At 37.9% G+C, this 13,500-nt stretch overlaps 1 pseudogene; it reads left to right on the top strand.

Moving 5' to 3' along the window:
- The first annotated feature begins 4,509 nt into the window (after window positions 1–4,509).
- Window positions 4,510–13,269, top strand: LOC109103896 (annotated as a pseudogene).
- Window positions 13,270–13,500: the final 231 nt, after the last annotated feature.

Raw genomic sequence — 13,500 nt, 5'->3', positions numbered from 1 at the left:
TTTCCAAACTTTTGGTCTGTAATGTGTGTGTGTGTATATATATATATATATATATATATATATATTATATATATATATATATATATATATATATATATATATATATATATAAGATATATATATGTATATATGTATGTGTGTGTGTGTGTGTGTGTGTGTGTGTATATATAATTTCTGAAATTAGCCTTAATATTTTACACTGTTTTACTTATTTATATTTATTTATTTTTACTTATTTTTACTGGAAAATAAAACAGGAAAATTGATTTAAATTTTTTATTTTTTTTTTTTGCAGTTTTTTTTTTGTGTGTTTTGTAACCAGTTCTGTTGATCCAAAACTTTCAATTCAAGCAGATGCATTAGGATGTAGAAATACATTAATGTTCACATTTATTTAATGGACTTATGTCCAGTAATTTGTGCTTGGGTGAAAGATGTTGACAGTACTACTGTACATCAAGTGCTTATCCTGCAGTTTGTATTACTCTACTGAACTGCAGTACTTAAGTAGGTCATTAAAGCTTGTGTAAGTGTCGGTTAGTTTTATTTTCATTTGTTTAATGCATCTTTGAAGTGGCTCAGTGTTGGATCAGCATTTTGTTTTTTTATCAGATAAAGAGATGCAGTTCTTGTTTTTGATGTGGAGGTTAATGTGTGTGTTTGTGTTGAATGATGCATGGGGAGTCTGCATTACTGAGATGATGCAGAGAAGTAAATTACAGCAGACACTACACAGGAGTTTGCCTTACTGGATGTTTAATTTGCATATCGAAACCCCTGAATCACATCAGCTTTTGGGCTCACAGTTTGGCTCACATTTTCAGGGACAAGCAGATGTTGTGATGTTTTATAGAGGAGGATCATATAATGTTGTGCTCAGCCAGTAGCTGTGGAAACCTCAGAAGAAAATCCTTCATAAAGTTGCACCGGAATAGCTACACCAGTGTTTTGGGAATATTCCTTGAAGTGTTGGCTTTGTGAATCCAGAAAGAAGCAGACACTGTTGAGGGGTGATATACCTGCAGCCGTTTCGTCTTGTTGTCTGTTTGTCGCTCATCAGGGCCTGTTGTTTCTTCAGTCTTTAAAAATCCATCGCTGCTTTACAATGTTAGGTCTTAGTCTTGAATGTTTTACACAGTCTTTGCATTTTGATGAAAGATTTTCAGCGCAGGCTGAATATTTGTATATGAAGTGAAGACAACGTTAATGCAATAATTTTTTATTTTTTTCATATTTATCAGATTTTTTTTCTTTTTTATTTACATTTAAATGGCCATATACAGTGGCCCAACAAGAGTATTTTAAGACTTTTGAACATGTTTGAATTTTATATACAAAAATAACATATAAATGATGCTACAGTTTTAGTCACAACTAACCTTTTTATTTTTTTTTATTTTTTTGCAATGACCCACTGGTCTTGAGGTGATTTTTTTTTAATAGATGTATAAAGTCACTGATGTATGTATTTTTTACATCTACATTTTAAGGAATATCAATAATTTATTATTTGAAACCTAAACTGCCTTTTATAAAATATTTAGCTGAAGTTTTATTAGCTGTGTTGCTTAAATGTCCAGATATTTTTAAGTTAACCATATATCAGCATTAATAAACAAAAGTGAATGGAGAATAAGCTAAAATTATAATTATATAGCCTTGATAATATTTTTTGGTGCCACGTAGAAGCAATGATGTGTGTTTTTTTTTTTTATAGTATGTAACAATGTTTATTGCTTTTGTAGTCTGCCTTTGACATTATATTGTTTATTTATTGTTGAATATATTGTAATAGGAGTATGGATACTGAAAATTCAGACCCACTCTCTGTGTGTCTCTCCACAGCTGTCTTTATCTGAGGATCAGAACGACCTCACACACAATGGCCTGGACTCAAAGGAGTCAGTGTATCTGGTCCAGATCTGTTGCCAGGTAAGCTTGTTTCACAGAGAAGTTTTCACAGAGAAAAAAAAAATAGAACCTCTGTAGGCCTTTCTGTGTGACAGAGGAGAAGAAATATCATCCCAGGTTCACTGATTTGTTATGGCAACAGAGTGAAAGCTAAGCCTAGGAAAAACGGTGAAGTTATAAAAAGACCTTTAAGAGCTTCAGATCAAACAGGCAGGCCAACCGCATACAGTTTGCACAGCAATTTATCTGCTTCATGGAATGTGTCCGGGTTTAGGAAAAGACAGGATTTTAAAAGAGGATTTTGAGGCAAGGATGAAGACAAAGATGAAAATATAAATACTCTTTGTCCTGGATTTCTTACCATACCAAAACAATGGGGCTGTTTTTATTTATTTTTTTGGCTCTGGGAGGGTTATACACTCATTCACAGAACTTCTAAAAATATGAATTCAAAGGCCGTTTTTGTGCTGGTAAGTGTAAGAGCTGAAAGGATTTAGAAGAGTCCCGCTCTGCTGTTTCTGAACCATTTGCTCTACCACTGGAGCAAATCTCATTGTTTTACAGTTGTATGAAATCTACAAACCACAGACATATAAGCTACTGAATTCAGCCTGCTTAACCATACACTGGGGTGTTATGATGGGAGCATGTAACAGTAGAAATGTATAAACCAAGAGAGAGATTATGATTCTTCTATAGGCTCCCACTGAGACCACAGTGGGCATATCCAAGTTGATATTATTTATATATTGAAGTAAAAATGCATAGGAAAAATCTAAATTATTTCTCATTACAAAAATCTTTTTTTTATTTTTATCTGACATAGAGCAGAATATTCTTATATTCAAATTAAATAATAATTTCTATTTTTAATTTATTTTAAAATGCAGTTTATTACAGTGATCACAGAGCTGAATTTTCAGCATCATTACTCCAGTCTTCAGTGTCACATGATCCTTCAGAAATCATTAGAATATGCTGATGTGCTGCTCAAGAAACATGTCTTATTATTATCAATGTTGAAAACCGTTGTACTGCTTAATGATTTTTTGATACAGTTTTTTTCCCAACATTTATTTACCAAAGGTTGAAAGAACAGCATTTATTTGAATTATTTGTAACAACAGAATGTCTTTAACAATGACTTTACTGTCACTTTTGACCAGTTTAATGAGTCCTTGCTGAAGCCAAAAACATTTGAACATTTTGAAATCCAGATGGCGTATACCATAATTATTTATTATTATTTAAAAAAGGTCACTTTTTTCTATCGTTATCCATTTCCAATGTTTCCTCAAGGAGATTTGACTGTCAGTCTAACTCTCTCTTCTTTATTCAGAATGACTGTTCTTCCCATTTTCACTCTCATTGCATTTCATGTGTCTTAGGGTCGTAAGTGGAATGTGAGGCGTTCATACGAAGAGTTTCGTGTCCTTGACAAGCATCTCCACCTCTGTATATATGATAGAAGATTATCTAACCTACCTGACCCGCACAGACAGCTTGAAGGACAAAGCTGAGGTAGGTTCACCACACACAAATATACACACACTCACATATATCACACACACACCACACACACACACACATATATATATACATACATATATATATATACACACACATATATATATATATATATATAGAGTATACTGTCTTCATGTATCCTTTAAAAAAATCACAAAAAAGTAAAAGTTTGTGTAATTCGTTCCAATACTAATAAATATTGGTAAAAAAAATACTAATAAATATCAGTAAAAAATCTAATTAAAAAATCACTATTTTCTCAATGGACTGCAACACTGCCCACCCACTATTTCAGCAGCCTTGGTTCTGGAAGTATTCTTCTCATAAGGTTTTTTAAAAAGTCTTCGTTAAAGAGTTTTAAGCCAACAATACAAACTTTAATTTAAAGCAAAATGCATATATACACAACTATTAAGCAGCACTCTATTACAATCAATTGCAATGCTTCATGGCAGTAAAGAGTTCATTTTTGGTGCAATTTACTTGTTAAAATTCTCTTATTAGTGGAGATTTATTTGCAGAATCATGGGTAATGTAGTTTTTCCACCATGAATTACATTCAGTCAGTTAAGTACGATTGAAATAATAAGCTCTTATCAAAACAACAAATTCAAAAACCACTAACATATGAGGAAAAAGATTGGATTTTTACTTCCGGAGCTCGTCTCTTGTATATTTGTGTGTTGTGTACTTTTTATGCCCTGTGTTTTTTACTTCCGCTCGCCATATTTGTGTAGTTCATGTATTTTTATGAAGCTCATTTCACTCAGGATGCTCCCTTAGAAGCACATGCTTCCTGTACAGAGATGTCTTTATGTGTAACACTGTGTTGCTGCCAGTGTAGATCATATTAAATAAGTCTTTTGAAGCTCATTTCACTCAGGATGCTCCCTTAGAAGGTGCAGTAGTTGTCTGTGTAGATAGCAGACAATGAGGCCACTCTCTAGGCTAGGTTGGAACCAAGCTATTGTGTTGGATCAAAGGCTTCTTTCTCAAAGGGAGAAAATTGAGAGTGTTAAAAATGGTCTCTTTGTTTATTATCCCTGCTCTGTTTCTGTTCTTTCTCCACAGACACTTTCCCAGATGCTTACTGCATACATTTCCCGTCTTTCAGCCATCGCTGATAACAAGATTAACTGCGGGCCAGCACTCACATGGATGGAGGTATAAATGTCACTCCTGATTTTTAACCTACACTACATCTGAAAGCTTCCTGTGGCTGCCTGCCCAAATCCTGCCTCTTAAATACAGGGGTGATTGGGAGCGAATTGGCCGTGGCACGGTGTGTTTAACTTAAAGAGGTGTGTTTAACACCTTTGCTTTAACAGCAGTAAATTTCTCACAATGTCTCATAAAACACAATCCCGTTTTAGGACAGACTTCAGACCTAAGTGTATAAAACAACAGTTCACACCCATTTTTTTCTATGCAGTTAGTCATTAACAAGGATAAGAGACACCTGACTTTCCTTGTCTGGACGTGCTCAGTCGCATGAGCTGTCTGCTCGCTCTTTCCCAGGATATTGTGTATATTTCACACTGATGTTGCACCTTTGGGGACATCGTAAGAGGAAATATGAAATCACTGCATAAGGTGATGATTTATTGGTTGCTGATTATATGCATGTGTTCATATATTTGTTTCATCTTTCTTCACTCTCTTAGATTGATAACAAAGGGAATCACCTGCTGGTTCGCGATGAATCCTCTATTAATGTTCCCGCTGTAGCTGCGGCCCATGTCATAAAGCGCTACATCGCCCAAGCAGCAGATGAACTCTCTTTTGAGGTATATGTGTATATATTTTTTTAAAATTTTGTTGCATGATATATTTGGATTTGGTATTAACTGAAGTGTAATTTCTCCGTAAAAAAGGTAGGAGACATAGTATCAGTGATTGATATGCCTCCTAAAGAAGACACTGGCTGGTGGAGGGGCAAACATGGATTTCAAGTGGGTGTAGTATGCTGTTTTCTTTCTTTTATATTGTATTTTTAATTTAATTTAATTCAGCTTTTATTAAGTTTCATGAAAAGCCTGTTACGTGTTGGAAAATTATCATCGCAACTTTTATGTCACATCTGAGTCAAAACATCGACTCATTACAGTCTCTATTGCTGATAAGGGAGGAATTTTAGTGGTGATAAATGTGTTGTAAAGTAATTTCTTCTGACATGCAGGATTATAAATCTATTCATATTGTGCTGCAGCAAGATTGTAAATTTTCTATACAGAGGGATTCACAGACTTATTCACAGCTGTGTCTTTAAGGGATTTCAGACAGAGTAATTATCATAATTTTGCCCTTGTTGAAATGAGATATGAAGCGTTTTGTTTTATTCTGGATTCACAGCATTTATTGTTTGTTTGTTTTTTCCATTCAAAGGTGGGATTCTTTCCTTCTGAATGTGTGGAACTCATCAGTGAGAAAATCCCTTCGAATGTGACCAACTCTTTGGCCAAACCAGGTACACACTTTTGCCCAGAATATTTAATTTCACTGTTAAAATTGGGATAATTATAATACCCTACATTTCATCAGTTAGAGTGATGACACTTGATTATTGTTTCATTAGTTCATTAAGATATATTACTGACTGGTCAGTTGATCATTGTAATTAAATAAAATGGATTTAAAACACTACAAATGTTTATTTAGACAGTTACTTTTTAAGGCAGAAAAAAAGTTAATCTATAGCAGTTTTCTGTTATAGGTACATCATTTTTTATTCAATTTGCCTTGGCATATTTAGAGGTACAGTTTGTTACTAGCTGGCAGCATTGATTTAAAAGTTTTGTTATTTTCATTGTCTGTAGTGTCTAAGAAGCATGGCAAGCTGATCACATTTCTGCGCACGTTCATGAAGTCGCGTCCCACCAAGCAGAAGCTGAAACAGCGAGGTATCCTGAAAGAGAGAGTGTTCAGCTGTGACCTCGGAGAACATTTGCTAAACTCGGGCCATGATGGTGAGAGGAGAGAGAGACATTAGAGGATGTTTTTTTGCATCTAAATCTTTAATTGAAAAGTAATTATGCATAATGCATATTTAAAGTGCAGATTTCATGTTTTTGGTCCAACAGTTCCACAGGTAATCAGAAACTGCACCGAGTTCATTGAGAGACATGGAGTCGTGGACGGAATTTACCGCTTATCTGGGATTTCATCTAATATTCAGAAACTGAGGTGAGGTTTATTCATTTTCCAGGCCTGGAAAATTAAAAGAAATCAAAATACATTACTGTTCTAAGGTTTGGGTCGGTATGGTTTTTAAAAAAAAAAAAAAAAAATGTAAAAGAAGTATCTTATGTTCACCAAGGCTGCATTTATTTGACCAAAAATACCATAATATTGAAAAATAGTATTGCAATTTAAAATAACTAATTTCTGTTTTATTCCTGCAGTTGTTTATATATATATATAAAACAGCATTTACAGGTCTTCACTGTCACTTTTGATGAATTTGCCCTTTCTGAAAAAATATGTTGGGGTGTTTCTGTTTACTGTGTTTGTGAACAAAATAAATGATTATTATATATATATATATATATATAAATATATATATAAACATTTATATATATATATACTATATAATATATATATCTAAATATATGTTGGTATATATCATATATATATGTATTTATTAAAAGTATTTTGTTATAAAAAATTATTTCAAACTAACTAGAAAATGCATTGCCCTCGTTGTGTCTATAGGCAGAGTTTGAACTCGGAGCATGTTCCAGATCTCACTAAGGACAGCTACGTCCAGGACATTCATTCAGTGGGATCGCTGTGCAAACTCTACTTCCGGGAGCTGCCCAACCCACTGCTGACCTACCAGCTATATGAGAAATTTTCAGTAAGCATCAAAACACTGCTACAGTACACGGACACACACATGTTCTGCAACTGTGTAGTACCAGTATCAGAACAGAGAGGTGATGCTTTGGCATATTTTCCCAGGATGCTGTATCAGCAGCCACTGATGAGGAGAGGCTGGTCAAAGTCCATGACGTCATACAGCAGCTGCCTCCACCACACTACAGGTTAGATGAGCGCACAGCATCCTCTACTGATGAAAAAGAGAAGTGCAGATTTCTCTTCATCAGATGATTACATCATACTTTTGCTCACAATAGTGTTTAGAAAAAATATGACAACAAAAATAAAAAAATTTTTTTTTTATAATATAAAAAGAAAAATCACACAAAAAAAAATAAAAACTCTCACAAAAAAAGAAATTTTGAATTTTGAAGAATATTTTTGTTCATACAAAGTCATTGTTTTGAACAAAAACATTCTTCCACAAAAAAATTAATAAAAAATAGTCAAAGATTTAGAATGACATGAGGGAGGGTAAAAGATGACAGAGCATTTATTTTTGGGTGAACTGTGCCTTTAATACATTGTTCTTATGCTTTGTTTCCAGGACTCTTGAGTTTCTCATGAGACATTTATCACGTATGGGAACTTACAGTGCTGTCACCAACATGCACTGCAAAAACCTCGCAATTGTCTGGGCTCCAAACCTTCTCAGGTGATTTTGGTATTCTTTTAATATTTAGTAATACATTTTGGAAAATTGGTCTTTTAAGATGTTATTTGTTTTGAAAAGTTGCATTCATTCATTGTTTCGCAATTGTTGCAGGTCTAAACAGATTGAGTCGGCGTGTTTCAGCGGCACCTCTGCTTTCTTGGAAGTTCGCGTTCAGTCGGTTGTTGTGGAGTTTATCCTTAATCACGTTGATGTTCTGTTTCAGCCAAAACTCAGCACTCTGATCCGCCACAGCACAGGTGAGAAATGAGCCTCTGCGATTCTCCTCCCACCAGAATAGATTTTTAGATGAAACTCTACTAATGAGGATCTTAAATGAGCTCATAACTCTAACTTGAATCCATAGGCCACATGACTTTAGCTCGACCCAAGTCTCTACTAGTGAGCTCTCCATCCACCAAGCTGCTTTCTCTAGAGGAAGCCCAGGCCCGAACTCAAGCCCAGCTCATCTCTCCTGTATCTCCAGACAGCAAGTATATTGATGTGGGAGAGGGGCCTGCCGCCCTGCAGGGCAAGTTCCACACCGTCATCGACTTCCCTTCTGAAAGGTCTGTCAGTTTGTACTGGTTTAAGTATTGTGGTATTTTCATCTTTTAGGAAAATGCAGATGTGAAGTACTAACTGGTAATTGTTGCTGGTAAATACAGGAAAAAGGGCTCTACCAAGGCGAAGAAGTCTCCTGTGGGAAACTGGTTTTCCTTCTTTAATATGGGAAAGTCCTCTGCTACTGCCAAGCCCAAACTGCACCGTCACCCCAGTGAGCCCAATGAGATGAAAACCACTCCCCTTCCAGGTGCAGATTTGACTCTCTTTTCAGTATCAACCTGTATTTGTTCCAAATCCTAGTGAGCTGCCTAACCTAGAGGGCATTTTAGTCATGATTTTCACACTATATGCAATGCTCAAAAGTAATAATGGAACTGTTCATTAGAAAAAACTATTTTCTACAATTTAACATAAGTGTATAATAATTTAAAATGTAATTTATTCCTTTGGTGGAAAAGCAGAATTTTTAGGAGTCATTACTCCAGTCTTCGGTGTCAAATGATCCTTCAGAAATCATTCTAATATGCTTATTTGGTGCTTAAGTAACATTTCTTATTTTCAATGCTGAAAACAGTTGTTCTGCTTAATATTATAAAATATAATTTTTCATGATTCTTTGAAGAATAGAAAGTTCAAAAGAACATTATTTTTATTTGAAATAGTAATATTTTGTGGGAATATGAAAGTTTTTACTGTCACTTTTGATTTGATGCATTTTTGCTTAATAAAAATGATCAATTTTTCTTTAAAAAAAATCACAGTGACCCCAAACTTTTGAACTGTAGTGTGGGTATATGTGGTCAGCAGGATAAAAAAAGATAAAAAAAATAAAAATATAGTTGTTAAACTCTGGCTTACTTTAGTAGGCGGAAAAGAGAGACAGTGGAACACTACGATCCTGCTAAAAGTGAAGAATCCCTGTCCTCTTCACATAACTTTGAGGGTAAAAAATCCATTTCCATACTTAAAGGTGTTATAGCTGCAGTTTTTATACCACTCTCTACGGCTACTGCCACATAACATAACTCGGTTCCACGGAAAATTTTGTGCTTCCTGAGATATCACATCTGGGGGACCCTGGTAATGTGTCTCTGGGGTTTGCTGACATGTTTTTGGTGGTTTTGTTTAGGAGAAAGAGCAGCATTGCAAAACCTTTAATACAGTTGTTTCCAGTGATTTTTCAGCTGTTTTACAGTATATATTCATCCATGGGCTGATCTCTGATGTTTTGTCTCAGGTGGATCAAATATCTATCGTCCACGTAGACCGCTCTCCACCAGTGATGCTTTATCAGTCTCCTTCAGTGAGGAGCTGCTGGACAGCAGATTGACTGGAGACTCCCGGTCCAGTCTCAAAGACCACAAGAAGGACACCGTTCCTCTTCCTCCTTGTGTGCCAGCTCTAATATCTCCAGCTCTTCCCCACCCTGCAGCGGATTCTCAGTTTATAGGCATAGCCTCCTTTGACATTGACCCATTGGCCTTTCAGTCCACGCAGCTGGTTGATCCAACTCTATCTGAAATAAAAAAAAGAGGCAGTCGCAAGAAGGTGGGAGGCAGCCACACTGAGTAAAGACTTCTGACAAAGTCACAAGTCCCTCCCAGCCACCTGATCTTATCCCACTGTGCTCTGAAGATGCAAATCTCCAAACCCGCCATGAAGTGCCAGTCACCTCAAGTAATCTGGAACTGGGCACCTCTAAGACTGGCCATGAGAGCACCGCAAAGAGCTCAGTGGCAAAGAGTAGTACTGTGTCCTGTCCTTCTGACATTATGTCCCTTGTGAAAAAGCCTAGTGTGTCCACAAAAGGTGGTGAAGGCCATCAGCGTTCTGCAAGCTTTTGCAAAGCAGAAAGTAGATCCGCACATGTCAGGGAGCACAGAAGAGCAGACTCAGGTAAGCACCATTCTTGTGTTCATACATATAATAAAATTATCCATATATTTATATAAAGGAACATATGTTCCACTACAAGTGCCATCATTTTATCTGAAGGAATATGTTGGGATAGAGACAGCTAATAATGTCAATGAGAGAAAGCTAACAGTGTCAGCTCAGCTAGCATTTGACCTAATGGAATATGTGGAATAGGATATTTAGGACAAGAAGAAGAAGCCAGAGAGTAAAGAAAGTTAGAATTTAACCACACTTTCAAGTTGTATTTTAGCCCTGTGTTCCTCTATTTAAAAGTATATTGGTTTGTTTTTCTCCATCTAGGTGCAGTGACATTTGAATGCACGCCTGGGTTAGTGAGGTCTGTGTCTCTCATAACTCCCCAGCCTGCAGTAAAGAGTGCTGCCCGTATGCTTGCTCTAGCCCTAGCTGAATCTGCCCAACGGGCCACTCAACTCAGCAAACGTGGGAGCTCTGAACCTCCCACACCTGTTTCTCCAGTTCATCATCAGTACCCACTCTTCACACTTCAATTTCCTCCTCCTCTACAGACATCCTCTGATAGAGAGGAGCAGTATGTGTCTAGCAGGACCTTCCCAGATCCATCAAGCACCATGTCTACTGAAAGCCACACCGATGCAGGCAGCCTACGCAGCACTGCGATGCAGAGCCATGGCAGTGAGAGCGGACACAGCTTTTCTGATGGTTGTGATGCATCAGCTGGTGGCCAGTGCACCCATGTGCCCTGTCAGGATTTCTCTCCTCACAGAGATCCAGAGATTCAACAGGCTCCAGAGAGCACCAAGACAACAATGAGAGACAACATCCGCCATGTTGGAGTTGGTACAGAGGGAGGTGGATCAAGCCTTGATGCAGAGATGGAGGTACATGGAAGTTTACAGCCGACTCCTTCAGAGAGATCTTCTTTGGATACTCATTCAGCCATGGCGCTGCACAACAAGCAGGCTGCTAATGCTGCCAACTTTCGAGCCATATTGGCAGAAACGTCCATGCCTGCTTCAGTGCACGAAGTTCCTACACAAGCTTCAAGTACTCCACCAAGTGTGGTGTATCAGTACAAACCCAGAGACCAAAGGTCTGCTTACTCCCAACAGTGGTCAAGTCCAGTTGGGCAAAAGCACCCCTTATTACAGCCTGACGATGGGCGTCCCCATCCCAGAGTTCTCTCAAGGAACTACTGCAATACCCTTGCGCCACGATCCCTGCACCAGTCCATTAAATATAAAGGTCAAACGGAACGACTACTCCTCAGTCAGTCTCTATAAACACATAGAGGACCAAGGTATCCTCCATTGGATGGAGCCTCTGTCTACCCCACCATCCGCAGGGTGCGTTCAATGCACACTCCACCAGAGGACAAGTTTTTCTTCCTCCAGCGTCAAGGCAGCCAAAACAAAGCTTACCAAAAACCACCACCATCGGACATCCAGCAAGTGCGACCCTACTTTGAAGATGGGAAGGTTCGGTACAGGTACAGCCCCTATTCAGAGGCTCGATACAATCAATACAGAGAGAACAATCATGGATACACTCTCTCTTACACACTCAGCAAACTGCCCTCTCATTCATCAAAGGTGATGGGTAGTACCGAGAACTACCACAAGCCTCCACGCAACCTCCCGGTGAACAATGAGTCTGATTTCATGAACAGAGATGTCGGTCTCCAGACAAGAATGAAGAACCCTTTTCTCTACAAGGCCTTAATTCTGCTTCATCTGATCGAAATTTCAGTCAGCCCATTAGGCAGGAAAATGCAGCCAAAGAAAGGCCGTTGGGTCCAGTTGTGTCCCAGCCCCATGTTGTAAGAGGCGACCGTCAGTGCCAAGAAACGATGCACACTAGGAGCAGGTCAAACTCTGGAAAGGAGATGCTGATTTCAACTGAAGGGGCTGATGGGAAGTACAGGGTGACCATGGTGTCCCACTACTCCCCAGAGCACCCAATTTCTGAGCCTGATATGCCTGTGCCCTCGAAGTCAGACAGGCATGGTAGTGTGACAGAGAGCCAGATCAGCTCTTAAAAATGAAGCAGAGTCGATCCATGCACAACTATCCTCAACACAGGCTTTTCGAGTCCATAGCACTGCCACGCAACCCGACCCTACATAGGTACAGCTGCCCTGACTTCAAACATACCGGGTCCAGCGATAGTTTCGGTGTTGCAAACCGCAACCAGGACAGGCGATGTATAAGACTCTCAGCAGCTCTAAAGAAGACTACCAGTACATTTTGTGCAATAAGCAGGGAACCTCAGAGGTCTAAGAGATCACATAGTGTTAAAACACACCATCCATCTGGTCAAGCGAAAATGACTCTGGAGCGGGACCACAGACCGTCGTTCTCTTCCCAAAGTAGGACAAGAACTCACAGTATGTTTGTGCCATCTCGCTCGGACTATTCCGAAAGCTATGTATCCATGCGTCCGAAAGCCCCTAAGACCAGCCGAGCTATTTCGGGTGTTTTTCCCAACTACGGCTGCATGCCGCTTCACAGTAACAGACTGTATTCCACAGCTGTGGGCCACACAGGTTTTCATCAGACACAGCTCAGACCCGAGATGCAGATTTATGCCGAATGACATATTTTTAATAAATAAATAAATAAATACCTAAAATAAATTAACCAGAAATATATGACCTCTGCAGGGCAGTGGTTTTCTATTGTTAATCAGATAAGAATAATATTTAAAAAAAAGATTAAAATACTCTAATTGTTCACTGAAGGGTGTCACTGTATGCACTGCATACTCTATATATTACAGTAAATTTGGAAATTCACTCAAAGAATATGGTAATGGGTTATTATGGCTACTCTGATTTGTTAAGTGTGTGTTGTGTCATTTTGTTACTAGAGGTCAGAGGTTGCAAAAAGTACTCAAAAATATGATGTGAGAAAAATTAACAAAGGCTTTTAAAATTTGTCATAGGTGCAATATATAGGAACCACTGCCTTGTGTTTTTTTGAGTGACGGTTTTTGCCATATGACCATGACTGTGGAATTAAACAGTTATATGTCAATGAACATCAGCATATATGGCCTGACTTTTAAAG

This window comes from Cyprinus carpio, chromosome A15, assembly GCF_018340385.1.
Source record: "Cyprinus carpio isolate SPL01 chromosome A15, ASM1834038v1, whole genome shotgun sequence".
Classification (NCBI taxonomy): domain Eukaryota; kingdom Metazoa; phylum Chordata; class Actinopteri; order Cypriniformes; family Cyprinidae; genus Cyprinus; species Cyprinus carpio.
Note: the sequence above shows the minus strand (reverse complement) of the source record. Positions and strands in the feature narration are given on the sequence as shown.